This window comes from Acinonyx jubatus, chromosome D3, assembly GCF_027475565.1.
Source record: "Acinonyx jubatus isolate Ajub_Pintada_27869175 chromosome D3, VMU_Ajub_asm_v1.0, whole genome shotgun sequence".
Classification (NCBI taxonomy): Eukaryota; Metazoa; Chordata; class Mammalia; order Carnivora; family Felidae; genus Acinonyx; species Acinonyx jubatus.
The window spans coordinates 50,245,357-50,271,406 of NC_069392.1; the positions used below are offsets into that span (position 1 = coordinate 50,245,357).

Genomic DNA, 26,050 nt, shown 5'->3' on the forward strand with positions numbered 1-26,050 from the left:
TGCCAGTGAAGAAAGAACACAGTAAAAGACTGCGTTATTATTTGAAAAATGAGATATATGTTTCTAGCCCAGTACCAACACGTAGAACTATCTCTCCCATGAATCATGTAAGTGTTGAGTTAAAGAGCAAAGTGAGTACCTCTTATCACCTAATGAAGCACTAAAATATTGTTTCTTGCCCCTTCCATTCTCAGCTCTTTGGGTCTCAAAGTTCTGGTATCTAAGAAAAACTTTCTTTCTTGTTTTTTAAATAAGAACAATTTATTTTATTTTATTTTGTTAATTTAATTTTATTTATTTCTAACAAATAACATACAACATTATATTAGTTTCAAGTGTATAATACACTGATTAAACAATTGTATACATTACTCAGTGCTTATCATCATAAGTGTACTTTAATCCCCTTCACCTATTTCACCCATCCCTCAACTCACCTCTCCACCGGTAACCATCACTTTGTTCTCAATAGTTAAGAGTCCATTTTTGTTTATTTGTTTATCTCTTTTCTTGTTTGTTTTGTTTCTTAAATTCCACACGAGTGAAATCATATGGTATTTTTGTTTCTCTGACTGATTTATTTCACAGCATTATACCATCTAGATCTATCTATGTTGCTGCAAATGACAAGATATCATTTTTATGTCTAATATTCTACTGTATAAATGCACCACTTTTCTTCATCCATTCATCTATGGATGGACACTGTGGTTGCTTCCATACTTTGGCTATGGTAAATAATGCTGCAATATTCATAAGAGTGCATGTATCTTTTTGAATTGTTTTTTTTTTTTTGCATTCTTTGGGTAAATACCCTGCAGTGGATTACTGGATCATATGATAATTCTATTTTTAATTTTTTGAGTAACTTCTATACTGTTTTTCACAGTGGCTGCACCAGTTTGCATCCTACCAACAGCACAAGAGTGTTCCTTTTTTTCCACACCCATGCCAACACTTGTTGTTTCCTGTGTTTTTGAATGTAGACATTCTGACAGGTGTGAGCTTTTTATTTGCATTTCCCTGATGATTAGTGATGTTGAGCATCTTTTCATGTGTCTGTTGGCCATTTGTATTTCTTTGGAGAAATGTCTTTTCATGTCTTCTGCCCATATTTAACTGGATTATTTGTTTTTGGAGGGTGCTAAATTGTGTAAGATTTTATATACCTTGGTTACTAACTTTTGCTGGATATGTCATTTGCAAATATCTTCTTCTAGTCACCAGGTTGTCTTTAGTTTTGCTGATTGTTTCCTGTGCTGTGCAAAGCTTTCATTTTTATGTAGTCACAATAGTTGATTTTTGCTTTTGTTTCCCTTGCCTTATAAGACATATCTAGAAAAATGATACTCTGGACGATGTTAGAAAAATTATGGCCTGTACTCTCTTCTAGGAGTTTTATGGCTTCAGGTATCACACATTTAGGTCTTTGAGTTTATTTTGGTGTATGGCATAAGAAAGTCGTCCAATTTCATTTTTCTGTATGTAGCTGTCCAGTTTTCCCAATATCATTTATTGAAGAGATTGTTTTTCACTCATTGCAAATTCTTGCCTCCTTTGTTTAAGATTAATTGGCCATGTAATTGTGGGTTTATTTCTGAGTTCTGTATTCTGTTCCCTTGATCTATTTTTGTGCTAGGTTCTATACAGTTTTGGTAACTACAGCTTTGTATTTTATCTTGAAATTTGGGATTGTTATTTCTCCAGTTTTGTTTTTCTTTTTCAATATTGTTTTGGCTATTTGGGGTTTTTTAAGGTTCTATACAAATTTTAAGATTATTTGTTCTATTCTGTGAAAAATGCTTTGGTGTTTTGATAGCGATTGCATTTGGGTAGTATGGAAATTTTAACAATATTCGTTCTCCCAATCCATGAACATAGAATTTCTTTCTATTTGTTTGTATTGTATTTGATTACTTTCATGAATGTTTTATAATTTTCAGAGTACAAGTCTTTCTCCTTCTTGGTTAAGTTTATTCCTAGGTATCTTATTGTTTTTGTTGTAATGGTAAATGAGACTGTTTTCTTCCTTTTCCTTTCTGCTACTTTGTTATTAGTGTATACAGATGCAATGGATTTTTGTATATTGATTTTACATCCTGGGCCTTACTGAATTCATTTATTGCTTCAAGTAGTTTTTTGGTGAGGTCTTTAGGGTTTTCTATATATAGTATTATGCCATCTGGAAAGAGTGAATGTTTCACTTCTTCTTTACAATCTGGATGTCTTTTATTTCTTTTTTTCTTTTCTAATTGCTATGGCTAGGATTCCCAGTACTATGCTGAGTAAGAGTAGGTGAGACTGAACGTCCTTGTTTTGTTCCTGTCCTTAGGGGAAAAGCTGTCAGGTTTTCACCACTGAGTATTATGTTAGTTGTGAGTTTTCATTTATGGCCTTTATTATATTGAGGCAAGTTCCCTCTAAACTTACTTTGTTGAGGGTTTTTATCATGAGTGGATGCTGTACTTTGTTAAATGCCTTTTCTATGTCTCTTGAAATAATCATATTTTTCTTTTCCCATTTACGTGACTTATCACATCGATTGATTTGCAAATATTGAACAACCCTTGTATAGCAGGGCAAATCCTACTCATTCATGGTAAATGGATTTTTTAATGTATTGTTGGATTCTGCATCTAATATAGTGTTGAGGATTTTTGCATCTGTGTTCATCAGATACTGGCCTATAGTTCTCTTTTTTTACAGTGTCTTTATCTGGTTTTGGTATAAGGGTAATGATGGTCTTATAGAATGAATTTGGAAGTTTTCTTTCCTCTTCTATTTTTTGGAAATAGTTTTAGGAAAATAGGTGCTAACTCTTCCTTAAATGTTTGGTAGAATTCACCTATGAAACCGTCTGGTCCAGGACTTCTGTTTGTTTGTTGGGAGATTTTTGATTATAGATTCAACTTCAATGCTGGCAGTCAGTGTGTTCAAATATTCTATTTATTCTTGATTTAGTTTTTGGAGGGTATATATTCTTACGAATTTATCCATTTCTTCTCGGTTGTCCAGTTTGTTGGCATATGATTTTCCACAGTATTCTTTTATGATCCTTTGTATTTCTGTGGTATTGGTTGTTACTTCTTTTTCATTTCTGATTTTGAGTTTTCTCTCCTTTTTCTTTCTTCCTCCCTCCCTTTCTTTCTTTCTTCCTTTCTTTCTCCCTTTCTTTCTTTCTTTTTTCTTTTTATTTATTTTTTTTTATCAATCTGACTAAAGCTTTACCAATTCTGTATGCCTTTTCAAAGAACCAGCTCTTGGTTTCATCTATCTGTTCTATTGTGTTTTTAGTTTATTTTTCATTTATTTCTGTTATAATCTTTATGATTCCCTACCTTCTACTTGATTTGGGTTTGTTTGTTCTTTATTTAGTTCCTTTAGGTGTAAGTATAGGTTGTTTACTTGAGATTTTTCTTCCTTCTTGATTGGTATCAACTTCCCTCTTAGAAGAGCATTTGCTGCATACAAATGATTTGGCACTATTGTGTTTTCATTATCATTTCTCTCTCTCCCTCTCCCTCTCTCCCTCTCTCTCTATGTGTGTATATATATATATATATATATATATACATATATATATGTATATATATATACACACACACATATATATAGTTGAATAATATATGAATATTGAACATATTCATATATATATGAATGACCATGTTATGGTCTAACATATGATCTGTTCTGAAGAATGTTCCATATGCACTTGAAAAGAATGTGTAGTCCACTGTTTTTGGATAGAATGTTCTGTATAAATCTGTTACATTCATCTGGTCCAATGTGTCATTAACAGCCACTGTTTCCCTGTTGATTTTCTGTTTGTACGATCTATCCCTTGATGTAAGTGGGTTGTTACAGTCCTCTACTATCATGTATTACTATCAATTACTTCTTTTATGTTTGGTATTAGCTACTTTATGTATCTGGGTGCTTTCATTTTGAGTGCATAAATATTTACAATTGTTTTATCTTCTTGTCGGATTGTTCCCTTTATGATTATGTAGTGTCCTTCTTTGGCTCTTGTTACAGTGCTTGGCTCTTGTTTTAAAGTATATTTTGTGGGGTGCCTGGGTGGCTTAGTTGGTTGAGCATCCAACTTCGGCTCAGGTCATGATCTCATGGTTTGTGGGTTCGAGCCCCGTGTAGGGCTCTGTGCTGCAGGCTCAGAGCCTGGAGCCTGCTTCAGATTCTGTGTCTCATTCTCTCTCTCTGCTTGTCCCCAACTTGTGCTCTGTCTCTGTCTCTCAAAAATAAATAAAAATGTAAAAAAAAACTAGAGTTTATTTTGTGTGATATAAGTATTGCTACTCTGGCTTTTCACTTCCATTTGCATGATAAATGTTTCTCCACCCCCTGACTTTCAATCTGAAATGCATTTCTTGTATGCAGCACATAGATGGGCCATGCATTTTGTCACTCTATGTCCTTTGATTGGAGCATTTACTCCACTTACATTCAAATAAATTATTGATAGGTATGTACTTATTGCCATTTTGTTACCTTTTTTATGTTTGTTTTTGTAGTTCTTTTCTGTTCCTTTCTTCTCTTACTCTCTTCTCTCATGGTTTGTTGGCTTTCTTTAATGATATACTTAGATACTTTTGCCTTTATTTTTTGCATATTTATTACCGGTTTTTAATTTGTGGTTACCATTAGGCTTATATATAACATTTTATGTATATAGCAGCCTATATTAAGTTGATGGTTGTTTAAGTTTGAACTCATTCTTTACTTATCTCCCAGCTTACATGTTTTAGGTACATGGTGTTCATACTTTACATCCTTTTATGTTGCAAATCTCTTGACTGATTTTTATAGATATGTAATTTTACAGCTTTAGTGCTTCCCATTTTCTTTACTCCTACTTATGGTCTTTCCTTTCCACTCAAAGAATTCTCTTTAACATTTCTTGTAGGGGGTGGTTTAGTGGCCATGAATTCCTTTAACTTTTGTTTGTTTGGGAAACTATCTCTCCTTGTATTCTGAATGACAGCCTTGCTCCATATTTATTATTGTAGTTTGGTTTTGTGGTTTTTTTTGTGGTTTTTTTTTTTTTGGTTTTGTTTTTCTCTCTCACTTTCAGTATTTTGACTATATCATTCAACTCCCTTCTGGCCTGCAAAGTTACTGATAGCTTTATGGGGTTTTCCTTGTATGTAAATGTCTTCTTTTCTTTTGCTGCTTTTAAAATTCTCTCACTACTTTTTGCCATTTTAATTACTATGGATCTTGGCACAGACCTCCTTGGGTTGATTTTGTTGGGGGCCCTCAGTGCCTACTGGATGTTGATTTCTGTTTCCTTCCCTGTGTTCAGAAAGTTTTCAGCTATTATTTCTTCAAATAATTTTTCTATCCCTTTTGTCTCTCTTCTCCTACTGGTATCCCTATAATGTGAGTGTTATTATGCTTGATAGCCCTTAGGCTATTTTTGTTTTTCATTATTTCTTTCTCTCCTCTATTCAGTTTCTTTGCTTTCCATTACTCTGTCCTCCAGGTTGCTGATCTGTTCTTCTGTTTCCTCTAGTCTTTGATTTTTCTCTCTAGTATATTTTTAATTTCAGTTATTAAGTTCTTAATCTCTGATTAGTCCTTTTTTATGTTTTGTATATCTTTGTTGATGGTCATTGGCACCCTCTTCTTTTCTCAAGTCCAGTGATTATTTTTATAACCATTACTTTAAATTCTTTATCAGGCATATTACTAATATCCTCTTCACTTAGTCCTCTTGCTGTACTTTTGTCTTTATTCTTTCATTTGGGACATTGTCTTTTGTCTCCCCATTTTCTCTAACTCTCTGTGTCTGCTTTTATGTGTTAGGAGAGTCTGCTAAGTCTCCTGCTCTTGAAGTAGCCACTCATGGCAAAATCAATATGTAGAACTTCAAATTCATTTGCAATGATCCCACACTCCCTTCTCTCCTCCTTACTGCCCCAAAGAGAAGATACAAAGGGCCTATTATAGATGCCTGCACACACTGAGTTGCATTACAAAAGAGAAATACTGCTGGAGAGATTCACCATGTAAAAGGAGCAAGCCATCCCATCTCTCCAATGCAATTCTCAGAAATGTCCATGATAGAGTGGTCAGAGTTTTGAATTTTTGCATATGCAGTAAGAACAGGAAAGAATGGTCAGGATCTGTGGTAGACTGCCTCTCCCAACAGAGCAGGAGGGCACTTAGGAATTAGTTCTTTGTTCATGAATCAGGGCAGCAGTGGTGAGGATGAAGATAACAGAATGATATTCACTAAAAGAAAAATGCTAAGACTATGAATAAATACATGCAAAATTATATTCACACACATATGTGCATATGCATGTTCATGTATGGGTAAAATTTCATTCAGTCTGCAAAATACATCTATGAAGACTGATATGTGGGTGAATATATAACCCACATCTCACAGTCAAGGAAACACCATTTGCATCCAGACTTGCCTTACTCTGAAATTTGTTTTTCTTTTACTACAAATGAGAAGGTTTTTTTGCAACAAGAACGAAAAAATTTGTAACAAAATGCTAAATATTAATACCAATTCATAGTAAATTTAATATAAATAGTAATAATAAAAAGAAAAATTACCCTTGGTTAATGTTGGTAAGATTCAACTAAGAGATTTTGATTGTCTTAGAAGTTGATAAGGATTTTATAAATCTTCAGATTTTCCACCTGCACTTCTTGAGATTAATCTACATTTACCAGATTTACCACCACATAGTTTATTTGCTCCTTGACTCACTGCATTCTGATTGTTGAATCACCAGTCTGCTAAACCTGTTCTCCTAAGACCAAAAATAGCATTTTCTTTCTCCATACCCCACCAGTCCTACATTTCAAGCATTTGTTAAACTTTCTTTCTCTGTAACATGATACTCTATGTAGAAAACCCAAAAGATTCCACCAAAAAAAAATTGCTAGATTAATAAATGAATTCAGCAAAGTCATAGGATATAAAATCATAAAATCAATGTACAGAAATTTGTTGAATTTCTATACACCAGTAATGCAGCATCAGAAAAAGAAATCAAGGAATCTAATCCATTTACAATTGCACCAAAAACAATAAGATACCTAGGGATACCTAACCAAATAGGTGAAAGATTTGTATTCTGAAAACTATAGAACACTTAAGAAAGAAATCAGAGGACACAAAGAATTGGAAAAACACTCCATACTCATGGAGAGAAGAACAAACATTGTTAAAATATTTATACTACTCAAAGCAATCTACCCATTTAATGCAATCTGCATAAAAATACAACCAGCATTTTTCACAGAGCTAGAACACACAATCCTAAAATTTGTATGGAACTGCAAAAGACTCAAAATAGCCCAAGCAATTTTGAAAAATAAAATCAAATGGAGGCATCATGATTCCAGACTCCAAGCCATACTATAAAGCTGTAGTCACCAAGACTACAAAAAAACAGACACATAGATCAACTGAACAGAAGACCCATAAATGGACCCACAACTATATGGTCAACTAATCTTTGACAAAGCAGGAAATAATATCCAATGGGGGGGGCAGTCTCTTGAATGAGTGGTGTTGGGAAAATGGGACAGCTACATGGAGAATAATGAAACTAGACCCCTTTTTTACACCATACATAAAAATAAATTCAAAATGTATGAAAGACCTAAATGTTAGACAGGAAACCATCAAAATCCTAGAGGAGAACAAACATAGGCATCAACCTCTTTGACCTTGGCCAGAACTCCTTACTAGACATGTCACCAAAGGCAAGGGAAACAAAAGCAAGCATGTACTACTGAGACTTTATTAGGATAAAAAGCTTCTGCACAGCAAAGGAAACCACAACACTAAAAAGCAGCACAAGGAGTGGGAGAAGATATTTGCAAATGGCATATCCAATAAAGGGTTAGAACCCAAAATCTATAAAGAACATAGCAAACTCAAAACCCAAAAAGCAAACAACCTGATTAAGAAATGTGCAGAAGACATTTATAGATACCTTTCCAAGGAAGACATTGAGATGGCTAACAGACACATAAAAAGTGCTCAACATCACGCATCATCAGGGAAATACAAATTAAATCCACAATGAGATACCACTTCACACCTGTCAGAATGGCTAAAATTAACAACACAAGAAACAACAGTGTTGGCAAGGATGGGAAGAAAGATGAACCATCTTGCACTGTTGGCGGGAATGCAAATTGGTGTAGCCACTCTGGAAAACAATATGAAGGTTCCTCAAAAAGTTACAAATAGAACTAATCCTGTGATCCAGCAATTGCCCTACTAAGTATTTCCTTAAAGGATACAAAAATAGAGATCCAAAGGGGTACATGTACCCCAATGTTTATAGCAGCATTATTAGCAATAGTCAAACTATGGAAAGAGCCTAAATGTCCATTAACTGATAAATAAATAAATAAATAAATAAATAAATAAATAAAGATGTGGTGGGTATATATACACCAGCCATCATATACTATTCAGACATCAAAATGAATGAAATCTTTCCGTTTGCAACCATGTGGAAATAAGTCAATTGGAGAAAGACAAATACCATATGATTTCACTCACATGTGGAATGTAAAAAACAAAACAGCTGAACACATAGGAAGGTGAGAAAAAAGAGAGAGGGAAACAAACCATAAACAGGCTCTTTATTATAGAGAACAAATGGAGGGTTGACAGAAGGTACTGGGGGGATATGGGATAAATGGGTATTAAGAAGGGTACCTGTTCTGTTGAGCACTGGGTGTTATAAGTGATGACTCATTAAATTCTAAACCCCTGTAAACAATATTACCTGTATGATAACTAACTAGAATTTAAATATAATTTTGAAAAAGTAAAATAAATTAGATATAAAGGAAAGAAAGAAGAAAGAAAGACGAAAGAAAGAAAGACAAAAGAAAGAAAGAAAGAAAGAAAGAAAGAAAGAAAGAAAGAAAGAAAGAAAAGAAAAGAAAGAAAGGGAAAGGAAAGAGAAAGGAAAGGAAAGAAAGGAAAGGAAAGGAAAGGAAAGGAAAGGAAAGGAAAGGAAAGGAAAGGAAAGGAAAGAAAGGAAAGGAAAGAAAGGAAAGGAAAGGAAAGGAAAGGAAAGGAAAGGAAAGGAAAGGAAAGAAAGGAAAGGAAAGGAAAGGAAAGGAAAGGAAAGGAAAGGAAAGGAAAGGAAAGGAAAGGAAAGGAAAGGAGGGGAGGAAGAAATAATTAGTAGCATCTATGAGAACACTATTTTCATTTGCCTAAAATAATTTTGGGTGTTTTCTATTTAAAAAATGTATGTGTGATCTAAATCAACTTATTTAGGGCTCCAGCGTGGCTCAGTCGGTTAAGCATCCAACTTCAGCTCAGGTCATGATCTCTCAGTTCGTGAGTTCGAGCCCTGGGTCAGGCTCTGTGCTGACAGCTCAGATCCTGGAACCCACTTCACACTCTGTGTCTCCTTCTCTCTCTGCCCCTCCCCCACTTGTGCTCTCTCTCTCACTCTCTCTCTCTCAAAAATAAAAAAACATTAAAAAATATTTTAAAAATTGAATAAACTTATTATGTACAAAAAGAACTTTGTCTCTCTGCAGCAATGGTGAAAACTCACTCAGCAATGGTGAAAACAGTGTTTTGTTGTTGTTTTTTTTTCCTTGATAACTGCTTTTTAAAAAAGTGACTCCTGGGGTGCCTTGGTGGCTCAGTCAGTTAAGCCTCTGACTCTTGGTTTCAGCTCAGGTCATGACCTCACAGTTCCTGTGTCTGAGCCCCATGTCAGGCTCTGTGCTGACAGCATGAACGCTGCTTGGGATTCTTTCTCTCTCTCTCTACCCCTCCTCACTTTAAACAAACAAACAAAGAAACAAACATTGTTTTTTTTGTTTTTTTTGAAGTGACTTTCCTGACACCACACATTCTTGATTCCTTGCATGCATTTTTGATGGTTTCTGCTCTCTTTCCTAGGCCCATATTCTCTGACAAGTGTTGGTTCTTTTTCCAATTTGCACACCCCCTCTGGTGACTCCATCTACCACCATGGCTTCAATTACTTTTTATATATATGAAGAACTCCCAAATACATGTTTCAAGCCAAGCACTTTTTCTCTAAGCTCCAACTGCTAAAGATTCATTGAATATCTCCATTTGATCTATAGGAAATACAAACCCAGAAAAGCCAAAGATGCCTCATTTTGCTTTCACATCTCCTCCTCCCTTATCAAACCTTATACAAACCTCATTTTATTTTTTATCACTGCTATGCAATGAGTAGAGGAAGACAGAAACTTTGGGGTTACCCCTTTTCTATTTCCTTACTTACCATACTTTCTTTTACTAAGTTCATATCCCTTCCACTGCCCTAGTTTAGGCACTCATCATTTCTTACTCTAAATCATGCAATAGCTTCTACCTCAGTTTTCTATATCCATCATTTCTCAAATCCATCATTTACACAAATGACTTACTTGCTACTCTGACCACACTGCTTCTCTTCTATTAATTCTTCAGTGATTCCCACTATAAACAGGATTAACATTCATACTCTAATACGTCTCCTTGAATAATTAGCTCTCTGACCATGCTTCCTTCTATTGCTTTAATTTTTGTCTCTTTGGCCAATCATGTTGTAGATGATTCACCAGACTGAACTGCTTACATATCTTGCTTCCCTGTCTGTCTCACTTCTGTTTGTCCTGGAATATCCACCCCCCCCCATTTCCCTCCATTAAGACCTAGCTCTGATGTCATCACCTATGGAAACATTTTCTAAGATATTCTTTCTAGTTTGATTAAATGTCCTTTTCTAGTTGCTTGGTAATGCCCTGAATACTTTACTGCCACTGGTAAAAGCACTCCCAAGTTTCCACTACATTATTCTATGATTATGTCCTCATGTGACCCTGTTTCTGATCAGCGGTCTCCAATGTGTGGTGTCTATCCCCTAAGAACACAGAAGTAATGAGTGGAACATTTATAGAATCCTCTACTGCTTTTTGCTTTTTCCTTTAGTTTCTCAATTTCTATTTATTTCTCTAAAATGTACATAACTTATTATATAAGGTGTTATATATACATTATAAGTAAATTAATATACACATAAAAAGGACATAAGCTCAAAAATTTTCATATTGGAGGTAATATCAATACATATGGAGCCCTCTGCCCTTTCCTCAGAACCACATTTTTCATGAGACAGGGGCTGCGGTATTTAAACCTGGCATTTCTAATCCTTTGGCTGAGGGACTGCTTTCATTTAAGCCAGTGTTTCTTAAATTGTTATGCTTAGACCACTTGGGAAAGATTTCCCTAATAACCTGGTTAAAAATGAAACTTTTGGTGTCTCCTGAATCAAAATCGGTGATTGTGTAGCTTACAAATTTCTTTTTAAACAGGAGTCTAACATGATCCTTATGGATATTATAGTTTTAAATTAATCATAAGTGGTAAGTACTCAACACACCTTTATGTGGAATTAAAAGTTTGCACATGCAGAAGAGTTCATTTTGTAACAGAGAGCTATTGCTGGCCCCACAGGCAAGCCTGGACTGGAGATCTGATGGGAATTGGGGAGAAAACAAACAGAACATTATAGGAATAGTGGCCTGGAAAAGTATGGGCCAAGGGGGATTTGGAATGTTTCTAAGGGTGAAAATAATGAGAAGAATAGATGAAATTAATGTTTTGCTAAAGTATCTAAGTGAAACTGTGATTAAGTTTTTTGTAGGAGTCTGTACTTTTGTAAATCTGTGTTCCAGATGCTTATCATAATCTAGAGAACATATCAAATACAACAAATATTTGCACAATATATTATAATTATAAATAACATAATAATGTTAATATGATAATTACCCAAATAAGTTGATATATAGTATCAACTCTAAAATCATCACCCAGGAAAAATTTATGTTACACAGAGCACTTGCTCTTAAAGAGATACATAGGAATTTGTCCACTCAAATCCTTGCATTTCCAGGGGTCTTCATATGGATCAATATCACTTGGAGCTACCAATTAATCCCAACTTGATTAAAATTTAAAATATGGGAGAGAACACAATTCTATTGTGACATTAAAATCAATGTCCTTATTGATGTGAAAGCATGGACATGAAGTAGGCATTATTTGTTCTTGGTTTAGGCTTTTCTAGAGCATGATGAGTTCTCTATGAGAATATTATTTCTTCTGATACTCACATGTCTCTCGACTTTGCTTTCCTTGCGAAGATAGATATCTCACTGTCTAGAACACACTGTATATTTGAATTAGAAATGTAATTCTGATATGAAGACTCAAAAGTATTCAATATTTCAGGGGCTCCTATTATATGGGGTGCTATATCAATCACAATTCAAACAGAAAACAAAAATCCAAGCATTTAAGACAGAGAGAATTAAAGAATACAAATTATTAACACACTTTGGCATCTGTTTTTTTCTTTTCCTCATATGTAATTTCCATTTAATACATTAATGGGTCTGCCTTCATAAAAATAATCTTAGTCTCTCCTCAAAAAAAGTGGCTACACAAAGTTCCATCAAGTGTTTGCATTCATCTCAGATTCTGGATTCCATGAGAATAAGATCTAGATAGATAGATATAGATAGATAAGATAGATAGATAGATAGATAGATAGATAGATAGATGATAGATAGAAAGAATGAATACAGAGCAATGTGTAAAAATAAAAATAATCTGTCCAGCAACAGATATGATTACATGTTGGTGTAACTTGTCGGTTATTTCGATTATGTGTACTTCACTGTAATGTGTTTTCGGTCATGGTACATGGATGGTTTCATATCAGCTTTTACTGTTAAGAATAGTATCATGAGCTCTGACTGACTCAAGTCATTAGTTTTATAAACATAATTTTAATCAGTGCATGTATTAAAAACAAAAATTGATGTTAGCCATTCAAACTGATAAACTCTTAAATCTTCGTGGCTTTACACAATATAGATTTACTTTGTCAGTTAGATACAGTCTGATGGTGCTCAGGCGGCTCACTTGCTTGGTGGCCGCACCATATGGAAAACCAGCCTCGAGGTTATCATAGTGGAGATGAAAGCAAATGAAGAACATATTATCTCTTATCTGCTTCAAACCAAAAAATGCCACACTTCTCTTATGCTCAGAGGAATCTGGCCAAAACAACTTTCACAGGCCAACTTCATAAATAAGAACATAAACGTAAGGAAGCACATTAAACATTGATGAACGCTAATAGTTTCTGCTAGTCCATGACTTTGATTTTGTCAATACCAATCCTACTCTTAACTCTTTTCAACATGTGTGTATGTATGCAGTTTTTTTGTTTGTGTGTTTGTTTTGCTTAGAAATTTTAGCTTCTTTGCTATCCTTGTTTTAAGTTGCCTCCTTCTTCATTTGCTCCCCCAAATCCCATTCTTCACAAAGTATTCATTTAAAAGTTATAAATCAGATCATGCCACTTTCCTATTTAAAACTATCTAAAGGTTTACAACAACAGTTTACAAATTCAATTATCTTTTTTTAAGGGTCAACAACCATGACTAGTACCTCCTTACCCATTGACTCCATCTCATATTCCCCTACACATCTCCTTCCATGCTATAATCATGTTGACCTTTATTCTCTCTTCATAAACACCCTGTTAGCTACAGCCTTAAGGATTTATACGAGTTTTTCTCTTTATTTGAAGTGTTCATCTCTTGATTATTACAAGGCTCACTGTTTTTTGACACATCACAGAAAGAACATATTTTTCTGCCCAAACTCTCAGTAACCAAACAAAAGCATTCTTTATAGCCAATCACTTGCTATCACATCACCTTATTTTAATATTTGTCATACATTCCGTACCTATTTATTTTTAGATTTGTGATGCCAGTTTTCTAAATTTCTCTTTTGCAATGATTAATTATAGAAAGCATGCCCATGGGGCGCCTGGGTGGCGCAGTCGGTTAAGCGTCCGACTTCAGCCAGGTCACGATCTCGCGGTCCGTGAGTTCGAGCCCCGCGTCGGGCTCTGGGCTGATGGCTCAGAGCCTGGAGCCTGTTTCCAATTCTGTGTCTCCCTCTCTCTCTGCCCCTCCCCCGTTCATGCTCTGTCTCTCTCTGCCCCAAAAATAAATAAAAAACGTTGAAAAAAAATTAAAAAAAAAAAAAAAAGAAAGCATGTCCTTATTCTGTTTTTTGTTTTTTCTCCAGGATGATTCTCCTGTTTTCAAATTTCATAGTATTACATTTAATACACCAATATAGTTTTCTCTTATCATCCTTGCAAATGTGAAGATTAAAAAAAATAGGCATAACCTTTATAGATATTGGAATCAAGTAGTCCAATCACAGTAGTGAAGTACTATTGAGGAACCATACTTCAGACTACTACTACTACTACTACTACTACTACTAATAATAATCGAATTTATACTTTCTTTTCCTGAAAAACATTAAAATTTATATATTCCACAAATCTCAGTAACATTTCTATTAACCCTTTCTTTTCTATTTTCCTCAACTCTGATTTTATCTTTCTCATGTGTAATCCTCCAAATTTTTTTTCTGTTTTTCTTGACATCATTCTATATATTTATTCCCTTGTTCTAGTTTTTATGTCCCTACTTTCTCTTAGACCTCAATCTAAGAAAATATTAGAAATTATCTGGAAAAGGCAAATCATTTTATAATGTGAAAGGAAATTTATTCTGCAATTAGGCTAAAATTCTTAGAGGTACATTTAACATCATTTTTTAATTTATCTTATATCACATAGGAAATTATCTTGATGAATCCTGTCATTACTTAAAACATTTCTTGCTAATTTAGAAATTTTAGATTTACATAAAAGTCACTACCAATTTATGTATTTCTTGTATACCCCTTCACCTATTTCCCGGAAGCTAATGCCTTACATTATCATAGTCCATTTATTAAAACTAAAATCATCATTGGAACAATAACATTAATTAAACCAGACTATATGAATGATAGCAGATTTCAAAATAATGCCATTATTCCCTTCTAGGATCCAATCTGGGATCTCACCTTGAATTTAATCACCATTGACCTTAATTTCCTCAGGTCGGTGACAGTTTCTCAGTCCTTCTTTGTTTTCTATGACTTTTGAGGAACATTAGTCAAGTTTTTTTGTTTTGTTTTGTTTTGTTTTTTAATGTCCCTCAGTCTGGGTTTGTCTGATGTTTTCTTATGGTTAGACTGGGGTTCTGGGGAAGAACATCACAGAAGTGAGGCGCCTTTCCAATTAAATCATACTGGGATGGAGGAGATGCAATATTTTTCCAAAGTACCTATAATCAAACTTCTTCATCTCATCTCTAATACATCTCTTTTGTTTGGCTACTACCTTCTTCTTTCTGAATATTATAATATCGTCCTAACACCCACCATCCCACTTCCTCCTTTTCCATCTACCATGTATTAACAAAAGCAATCAAGAGTCCCCATTTTAAAGGAATTGATATAATTCCTCCCTAATTCAAGTAATAATTTCCTTTAGGCTTAGCCTCCGGTAGTGGTAGTGCTGTGAATGTTCGTTTTAATTGTGTGTGTTCTTTATATGTGAGAACATGAACATATGTGAGTACATTTGTGTCCCTGTGTTCCTACGTATATGCATGACCTGAACATGACATTTTCTTTTATTAATGTTTATGCATTTTTGAGAGACAGAGAGAGAGAGAGAGAGAGAGAGAGAGAGAGAGAGAGAGAGAGAAAGAGAGACTGAGAATGAGCGGGGGAGGGGTTGAGAGAGAAAGGGAGAAACAGAATCCAAGCCAGGCTCTAGGCTCTGAGCTGTCAGCACAGACCCCAAGGCAGGCTCCAACCCACAAACTAAGAGATCACGACCTGAGCTGAAGTTGAATTGTTAACCAACTGAGCCACCCAGAACCCCCTGCATATGTTTTGCATGCCTGTCTGTATGTGCATAAGTGTCTGCATGTGCTTTGAATTTATAAGTATTTTCATAAATACTTGGGAAATTATATTAAAAATACTATTTTTAATTGGAATGCCCAAGCATTTCTATTGAAAATGTTATAGGGCATTGAGAAATAAACCTAACATAGACAAATATCGAGTCTGGTTTTAAATTAAGCCAAGAAGACTGAAATATAACTTCTTAACACTTTTTAAATGACACGAAAGATATCCCTCCTTCCAACAGGCACCAATATAAAATAAAGCCTCAAATATGCCATTTTGAAGATTATTTTTAATGAAAAAAAAAACTCCCTGATGAAATCATGTTAGGTTTAATGATATTGTATTGGAAAATACAATAAACAATGGTGTTCTGGAGTAAGTAGGTTGTTCAAAACGACTTGGCTTCTTAAATGACATTACAAATTAACGCTAATTGACACAAAATGACACTGCATAATAATTAAATATAGTCATAATTTGACTGGTATTTAACCTCAAGAATAGTGTTTTGTGGGAAATCTGAATACACTTTATAAAATAATTTTAAAATGGAAGCTGAAATACAGAGCGTGACGAAAAAAAGTGCAAAATAATAAGGACACAGTTGACCAATTTGGATTGCTACTTAAAATCCTCATCCTCCCTTCTCTTTTTCCAGCACACACTGAAAGAGCAGTCTGCCAGAGTCTAATGCAGAGTCATTTTCATCTGCTCATTTTCTATTGCCAATTATCCTTAATTATTGAAAACTTTTTTTCAGTGTGTAATGGATGCTGAAATGTTAGTATGCTCATTAAACTGAAACTCTAGATAGAGCAATAGATTCTGATAAGCACTGGTTTGTTATAGTTCTGAATTTTCAAGTATTCCTTACTCTATTAACTTTGAATTCATATTCCACAAAACATTTACTCAGAATTAATAACTATTATTTTTTAAAAGCCAAAGAGCCCTCACAAAATGACTTAAATGATAAAAATGTAAGAAAATTTAAATTGGCTTCCATGAAGGACATCAAACCAAATTTGCCCTCATCTGAGCAGCAGACCTTTAGAAGGAAGCAAAATGCTTTACACGTTGCCACTAACTCCTTTGATACTACTTCCTTACTACATAAGTATGCCCTGTCCACATTTCAGTAAATTGGCATCAGCTGATAAAATGATAAATCCATACACAGAGTATCCTGAAGGTTAAAGATTATATTGTAGATGTGAATATATGTGTTTGACTCCATTATACTCAAAATCCAACTCAATATTTCAGCATTTCCTTTTCTGTAGGGCTTCGGGTTAATATTAGCCTGAATATTGTGCATTAGATTTGGAAGGACAAGTGCATATGTATCTCTATGGTAACGGGCAATAATTTCTTTGGCAAGCCCTCCACAACATCAAGGTAGAAAGTAACAGAAGCCAATTCTATTATGCCTTGCATGTTCCAGTTGCCCCCCTGGGTTCCAGGTTATCTTTGCTTTGCACATTCAACTTTCCTTCTCAATGCCAACCCAATTGACTTCCAGTGACCTTAGGTTCCATACTAGATACAGAAACACCAGCTTACAGAAGGTGCTCCATCATTTCCTACAATTGTGGAAAGTCTGAGGCCTATAGAAAATCTTTATATTAAACACTAATAGTGGTTTGGCTTTTCTTATCGTTTCGCTGATTCACCTGCCATCCACTCTTTCTCTGTAAGCTATTGGAAGATACGTCCTACAATGAGACAGTAAATGTGAGGAAGATGTGAACTCCCTAAATGGGGATCCAGTAATTTAAAAAAAGTCCATAATGTGGATAAGGTGAAATCCCAAAAGAACAGCCCTCCAGAAAATCCAGATAGCAAATAGTAAAGACTTGAATATGAGAGCAAAGAACTATAATAGAAATACCTCCATTATAAAAGAGTTAGATACATGATCTTGTGTAGTTAAACACATTTAAGGATGCAATTTTCTGTACTGGAAGAAGATTTAAGATCAATTAGTAGTAAGTACATTTAGACAATTCAAGAAAAATGAACAATAATTAATTCATGTACTTCCCACTTGCAAAATACATTCCATCTTGAGATCTTCAAAGTCTTAACTCATTCCACTATCAACTAAGTTAAAAAAGAAACATACCTAAGTATAGTTACCACAAAACTAAAAGATCCCCAAACCCATATAATAAATCATATTAAGTCAGGTACGGGTGAGACTCTAGATATGCTTATTCCTGAGGCAAAATTTCACTCTATCTGTGTACCTGTGAAACCTTAAAAAAAAAAAGCCTCCAAAATACCATGGTAGGACAACATAGAATAAACACTCTCATTTTATAGGGGAGAAAATGAAAGCAATGAAGGAGTCATTCATCTAAAGCAAGTTTGCAGCCCATTAAGCAAATTTCTCTTAGATTTCCAGACCTGAGAATAATCCTGGGCAGTTTCTTCCTTCTCCGGGCCTGCTGAGGTGGCAGCTCTATCCTCTTGCACACCAGGCAGTGCAGGCCTGTGCATTCATCACTGTACTTTGCAAGTAAGTTGCCTTCATTTTGTCTCATTTTAGTCCTTTTCAGTCCAGGCTGGAGTGCTTTTGCAGGTATAAAATTCTCAAAAAACTTGTCAGTCTCCCCTGCAACTCATGGTGGTCCAAGCCCTCAGACAAGAGTCCTCTGCATACTTTTCCTGAATAACTGCATCACTATTTCTGGCTTCTGCTGAGGAGGGTGAATGGATCCAGAAGCCACAAACCTGATCTCTTTAGCAAGGGTTTGTCCAGCTACAATCCTGCCCTGTTTCCAGACAGTGCTATCTAAATAGGCTAAGAATTTTCCAAATCAACAAAGGGTGGTTTCTTTTGCTTAACAATTCCTTCCTTGGGGTGCCTGGGTGGCTCAGTCAGTTAAGCATCCGACTTCACCTCAAGACATGATCTCTCGATTCATAGGTTCAGGCCTGCGTCAGGCTCTGTGCTGACAGCTCAGAACTTGTAGCCTGCTTCAGATTCTGTGTCTCCCTCTCTCTCTGCCCCCTCCTGGCTCACACTCTGTCTCTCTCCTTCAAAAATAAACATTAAAAAAAATAAAGAATTTCTTCCTTAATTTATCTTTTTCCTCTCACATTTTACTATAAACAGTAAGAGAAACAAGATTGCACCTTCCATACTTGGCTTAGAAATTTCCTCCACTAAATATCCAAGTGCATTGCATATAAACTCTGCCTTTCAGCTATCACAAGAAGCCAATTCAGCCAAATTCTCTGCACTTTACAAGGATCACCTTTCCTCTAGTCATTAACAGATTCCTCACTATTTTGAGACTTCACTAGAAGTATCTTTAATATTCATTATTTATAGCAGTACCCACTTCATATTCTCTAAGACAATAAAACCTTTCTCTACTGCTCTTCTTTGCTGTTTTTGAGCCTTTGCCAGAATTGCCTGTATAGTCCATACTTCTACCAACAGTTTGTTCAAGACAATCTAGACTTTTCCTGTTAAATGCCTCAAAATTCTTCCACCCATTACCCTTACTCAATTTCAAGCTACTTCTATATTTTCAGGCATTTCTTAGAGCAATACCTCACCTTCTGGTACCAAATTCTACATTAGGTTCAGAGATCTATCTTAACAAACTACCACAATCTGGATGGCTTAAAAAAAAACACATAAATTTAATTATCTCACAGTCTGAAAGCTTGATGTCTGAAACCTTTGTCAATAAGACCATGTTCCTTTTAGAATCTGTAGGGTAGAATCCTTCCTTGCTATTACCTAGCTTCTGGTGGAAATCACCAATAACTGATATTACTTGATTTATAGATGCATCATTCCAGTCACTGCCTCTTCCATCAGTGGAAACTCCTGTATGTCTCTGTGTTCAAATTTCCCTCTTATAAAAACACCAGTGATATTGAATTAGGGCCTACCCTAATGAACTCATTTTAACTTGATTCTATCTTCAAAGACCCTCTTTCCAAATAAAATAACTTACTGCAGGTTAGGACTTCAACATATCTTTAAAAAAATCTAAAATTCAACCCATAACAATGTTATAATAAACAAACAGCAGGGGCGCCTGGGTGGCTCAGTAGGTTGGGCGACCGATTTCAGCTCAGGTCACGATCTCGCAGTCCTTGAGTTCAAGCCCCGCGTCGGGCTCTGGGTTGATGGCTCAGAGCCTGGAGCCTGCTTCCGATTCTGTGTCTCCCTCTTTCTCTGCCCCTCCCCTGTTCATCTCTGTCTCTCTCTGTCTCAAAAATAAATAAATGTTAAAAAACAACTACAAAACAGAGCAAATTTAACTTAAATTAAGATATACCTACATTCTAGTATGTTTGTTTCCACTATTTTTCTTCATCTTGGTTTACATTCTGTATCATGTGATATGCAGTGGTAGAGTACATGCTAATAACCTTTATTTTATCATCTTATAACAAAAGTGCCTTAAAGCTAAATATCTGTCTGTAGGAACATATCATAACAAGGATAGTAACAATAAACCCAACAGGATTCCAGGTATATGACATATTTTGACCTAATCATATGACTTCCCCCCAACATATATAACATTTTTATTTTTGTTCTTTTGTTACCAAAATGAAATCTTCCGTAAATGAAATCTACAATCATTCCTCTAATGTGAACAAAACACAGGTATTTCCTCTTAAGAGGTGGTGGGCATTCTGCAAATCAACCTAGACTATGGACAGTACGTCAGTCTAAAAACGCACTTTAAGTCAAACATATAGAATAAATTTATTTATTTGGTTACTCTTTGATTTTGCAGGAACTTTAAAGCAGTAAATGAATAACACCAATGACTGATATATTTGTCTTATTAACAAAATCAGAGAAAATAAAATGTAGTGGGTTTTTTTTGCTTGTTTTTGTTTTGTAGGTTGAACCTGGGAAGGTAGAAATCCATTTCCCTCTCTTAAACAACATTACATTTTAAACTTTTTGTAATTGAATTTACAAATTCTCCTGCAATTCATGAAGCTCACTTTCAGAGATGGACAAGTGTTGTCTTTCTACTTTTACTTTTTTACTCTCCATCTTTATCTTGCTCCTTTCCTTCTTCTCATGCAATTTACTTGCAGCTCCACCATGTATTTTCAGACACTGCTCAGCCTGGTGTCCTGCTAAGCTAAAACTTTATCCCAAGTTTATCCCCGCCTACATTTCCAATACCCAACAAGATCAAATTTCACAGTATTTCATCTGCCAGCCTTTTTATGATGCTGAAATTTTAATGTTTAAGCCTCTCCCAAAAGGCAGATTTATCAGTAATAATTTCCTTTCCACCTTCAGACTTTTTTTTGCCTTCATTTTGAGGAAGCACACAAAGACTTGATGAATTAAATCAGTTACTCAATACACTTTACCTCAGTAATTACTACCTGTTAGTCACTAACCTAAGTGATAGAAATGTCAAAAATTAATTTTTGGTTTTGTGCCATAAATGCTAACAAATACATTGAAATGAATACCTCTTTATGTCTAGTATTGTGCATTTTATTCTCTTCTTTTTCAAAATTATTTTTTCTTAATTATTTCTTGTACTGGAATGTAATTAAGCCATGCACATGCTTTTCTAATACAAACTGATATAATACTTCCTTTCTATTAATGAGGCAAAGTTATTCTGACTTCAAAGGATTTATAAATGAGAGTATGATATGATAAATTTCAATTGGAACATTTTAGCAAAATATAAACCAAATAAAGCAATTTTTAGTGCTTTAGCAATTTTTATTTAATATCTAACTGGAAAATATGAAACTCCTTCTGCTCTTAAACAGCATAAAGGGTTATTTGAGAAGACAGATGTCCCAAGAGAGACTGTTCTTAGAGTAATTTTAGCCTCATTTTGAAAAGATTAGAAAACCACGTTCTCTCCTCATGGTATTTAAATATCAGGTTTTACATTCAAAAGGTTCCGATAGTGTGAAATAAAACATTCAGAATTTCAATTTATTTTTTTTTAGAAGAGTGTTCAATTAATCCTTGTGACTTGACTAGCAATAAAAATTCAATATTTTTCAACCTCAAAACCCCAAAGTGTTTTAAGTACTTTAAATTTAATCTCCATTTAAATTCTTCCCAGTTTCAGGTCATTTTGGTATGACATAATGAGACTGTGTCACAAAGTTGTCCCTGATAATCAAGAGTAACTGAAAATCTTAATATCTGAATGGCAGATAGCTGACAGTTTTTGATAAAATGGCTAGAGGATGGTGGTTAAATTTTTAGTAATCATAAATCCAAACTTGTATTCAAAATTACATCTCTAATTTGTTTTTATAATTTGTTGAAAGACTTTAGAAAAATCCTTTAACTGTTTTTATATGGGCTATTTATTGATAATGTCTACATATTCCCAAATAAATAACTGAAAAAAAATAAAGTATATCCCCTCTCCATAACTTGATGTGATGATGTTAGAAATTGATGTTAGAGTTATATTTCCACATTTACTGAGATATACATAAAATTAATATTAAATCTGATTCTTTTTGAATACTTGATATATGTTCATTAAAATACAGGAATTCCTTTTTTTTAAAGGAATTCCTTTTTTTAGTCTCCTATAGTAATATTGTTTTATAGCTAGTTCAATGAAAGAGTTTTTCTATTTCCATAATTTCCATATTCAAGCTGTCATATTTGACCTTGTATCTATTGTTTTCAACTCTCTTAATGTTAGTGCTCAGTTTGAATGTAAATTTATTGATCATCTCAAATCTTAGATTTGAACTCTTTGGCCATTTTTATTCAAAAAAGTTTATTAAACACTCTGAAGCCAGCAATTTGCTTATTTCTTAGGGAATACAAAATATATGGAAATATTACAACTAGCTTAAGTATTTACATTTTGCTTATAAAATCAGTTTTTGCTTGATATATGACATCAGGAATAAACATGATAGATTATTTAATTATATTATAGGTCAACATGCAATTGGCACTTGAAGATTTGAAAATTTTAGATTAATCAATTAGCAAGAAAAACTACACTTGTAAATGTTGGTTCCTTAGTTTTATTAAAGAAAATAATACATTTCAAAATGAAAACTGAAGGGGATAGGGTAGTGGAAAATTAACAGAAAACCTTTCTCTGTGGGGCATGATTTTAAAGAATGGTAGAGTAAAGGTTAATGATGAATCAATTGTACTCTAGCGACAGGCCAAGTTATGAGGAACTTTGAATAAACAAATGAATTACTTGGACTTGGTCTACTTTATGACAGGCAGAAAATGCCATTATCTGTCATTTGTTCATCTGATTTTGTTCTTATTTACATAAAAATATGTAAATGTTTAATGTATTTTTTAACCAAAACTCATGGAAATAATAAATGACTTGGTAAAATCAATGCAAAATATGATAAATGCATGACAGATATTAAGACTAAAGCAATACTTGACATCACAGGCCAGGAAACAGCAAACTTTTTCTATGTAGGGTCAAAAAATAAATATTTTAGCCTTGATGAGTCGCTGTCTGTCTCTGCTATTCAACTCTGCCATTGTAGAATGAATGCAGCCTCAGGCAACGTGTAAATGAATCAGCATTGCTATACTCTAATAAAATTTAATTAAAAAACAGTAACAACACTAACAAAAAACAGGTGGCAGGCAGGATTAGGCCTGTGGACCAGTTTGCAAATCTCTGTGTGTTGTAGGCAAAAAGATCATGCATTTTTTGAATGCCAATGTTCATTAAACACAGTAAGACCAAGAGCTACTCCAGAAAATTGTTACTTTAAGAAAGATTTAGTAGTTCTTACAGATTTTAGTGGCAATTTCTCAAATTCCAAACATTTAAATTGAATGTGGCTGAAAATTTACCCATTAAACAATGATTAGATTAGAAGACGGGTTCTGGTCAAGAAATGGGAGTTTACTTAGAAAAAGATTTAGTCTTTCTATTAATTAGATAAGAAGATGCTGGTGGGCTGTTTTCCATGTCAGCCTGCTGAGATGTCATTCTAGTTAAATGAATCGAGTATCCTGTGATTGAAAACCTATCTGGTGATAAAACAACATATCCCTTAAAGTTAATGAACACTCTTTCAATGTAAGAATGTGGAAAAATATTAAGTAAAAATATAAAAATTTCAATGAAGCACAACTCCATTCAGTAAAATGTTTTAAACACAAGTTCAAAATTCAACTCAAAAGAGTGACATGAATCAATGATGTATTGCTAAAATTATGATCAGTAAATCATCCCAAAGCCCAGTGCCTCAAATCAATAAGTATTCATTTAGTTCACAAATCTGAAGTTCGACAACTTAGTCTGGGTTTATCTGGAGTCACTACTATGTCTGATGGTCACCTACAGATTGGCCTTGTATGGGTGGATTTGTCTCTCCCATTTACTTCATTATTTTTAACAGAGCATCATAAGAATATGCTCCAGGTGAAGGCAGAGGAACACGAAAGCAAGTGGAAAGGCAATGTTATATGACACATAAGATGGATACAGAAAAAGGTAAGGAATTAAGCCCTTTGATACAAATAAATGGTTTAGCCATTAGTATATTTCAGTAGGTCTGTGCAGATTTTGCAATTTCTGCAAACATTACTGTCAGTTACGTTGATTAGCTTCAAATTCTGGGAGTCAATCTCTGAAATAAGACTAAAATAATAATTTTCCAGCCTGGACTTCAGGCATAATGTAAGAATAAATTTAAAGTAATGTAACAATTTTAGATGGAAGTGATAACTAAAAGTGTTTTTTTAGAAATAAAGGACATGCATTTCAAGGTAAAGCATTTAATTTGATATTTTAGACCAAACTTGCATTTTTCACATAGAGTAAGAATACTTTGGAGATCCAACTGTGTCAATCTTTGTTCTGGTACTTTTAATACACCTACTAAGTATTTCTTATTAAAAAGTTTTGCATGCATCACCAGTTCCTTGGTAGCTCTGGTTGAAAATGAACATGTTAATGATGTGTTTTAAAATATATTATGTTAATTGCCAAATCATGTAGAGAAAAATCTATGATTTCTTTTTTTTTTTAAGTGAGAAAGGATTACAATTTAATTTTGTCTTCTGTTCATCATTATCCTGGTCTAAGGTTCATCGTTAATGTTAAAGAAAGTAGCAAACTTGTGGTATGTTTGAATGCTGTTAGGAAAATCAACACAGTGTGCCATATGCATTCACATTTGTATTTGATCCTCTATGTGACAGCTAGAACAATCTGGTTTGTCTGTAAAGTTAGCACATATAATTAAAGCGCATGTGGGATAAATTTTCATAATGCTGCATGAGGCTTCAGCCTTGCATCTGTCATTAAAGTCATTAGAAGCAGAATTGCTAACGCCTTTTGTTACTCTCTGACATTTTATTCCATGTGAAGCATAAAAAAAGAAGCAACACACTGTTACTATTTTCTTTTTCAATTAAATAGTTTGTATGCGGGTTACATTTGAGCCTTGAAGATGACAGATCCTATTCTTACAGGTAACAGCATTCCAATTTGACTCATTATATACAAATACGCATATATACACTCTGCAGATTCAAAATTATATGTCTTCAAAAATAAACCTCTTTTATGTAAATGTCCAATTTATAGATATTCATGCAAGAATTCCAAACAACTTCCGATGCTTCCCCTAGAATCAGAAGCACTTAACATTTGAATTCAAATTATGCTCTTTGTATACTTTGTTTTTAAAATGTCTGTGTAGATTGAATTTTAAAGGAGTAATAGAATATTTAACAATAAAACTGCTTTTCCCATTTTAATGTTGATAGTAATTGAGCATGGTACATTCTTTGCAGGGTCTAAATTACATCCTGAAAATACATGAGTTATTTTGGCTTAGTAGGGTACCAGTTATTTCATTAACCTTGTGTTTTATTACATTATTTAGAATCTGACAGAGCTGCACTCCAGTCTCTATCTACATGACCTTAACTATTTGAGGCTTCAGTTTGCTCATGGTGAAACGGCAACCTCATTGGTTAGTCATAAGAATTAAAGGAAAGAATACAGAAGCACTTCACCTTACGTTTATCACAGAACTAGGACTCAATGCATAGTGATTAATATTAATATTTTTGTCAATTATAATTTGGTATTATTATCATATGTTAATGCTAAAATCCATATAACCCCTGATCCCCTGAAATGTGAAGGACCTTAC

At 34.2% G+C, this 26,050-nt stretch overlaps 1 long non-coding RNA gene across 1 annotated transcript in view; it reads left to right on the forward strand.

The window, feature by feature from the left end:
* LOC113602346 (uncharacterized) overlaps positions 1-25,457 on the forward strand; it is a 111,382-nt gene extending 85,925 nt beyond the window's left edge. The window contains exons 5-7 of the long non-coding RNA XR_008291840.1: positions 24,284-24,378; positions 24,631-24,653; positions 25,309-25,457. This is a non-coding gene — a long non-coding RNA (uncharacterized LOC113602346). The remainder of the gene's footprint in view (positions 1-24,283; positions 24,379-24,630; positions 24,654-25,308) is intronic.
* Positions 25,458-26,050: the final 593 nt, after the last annotated feature.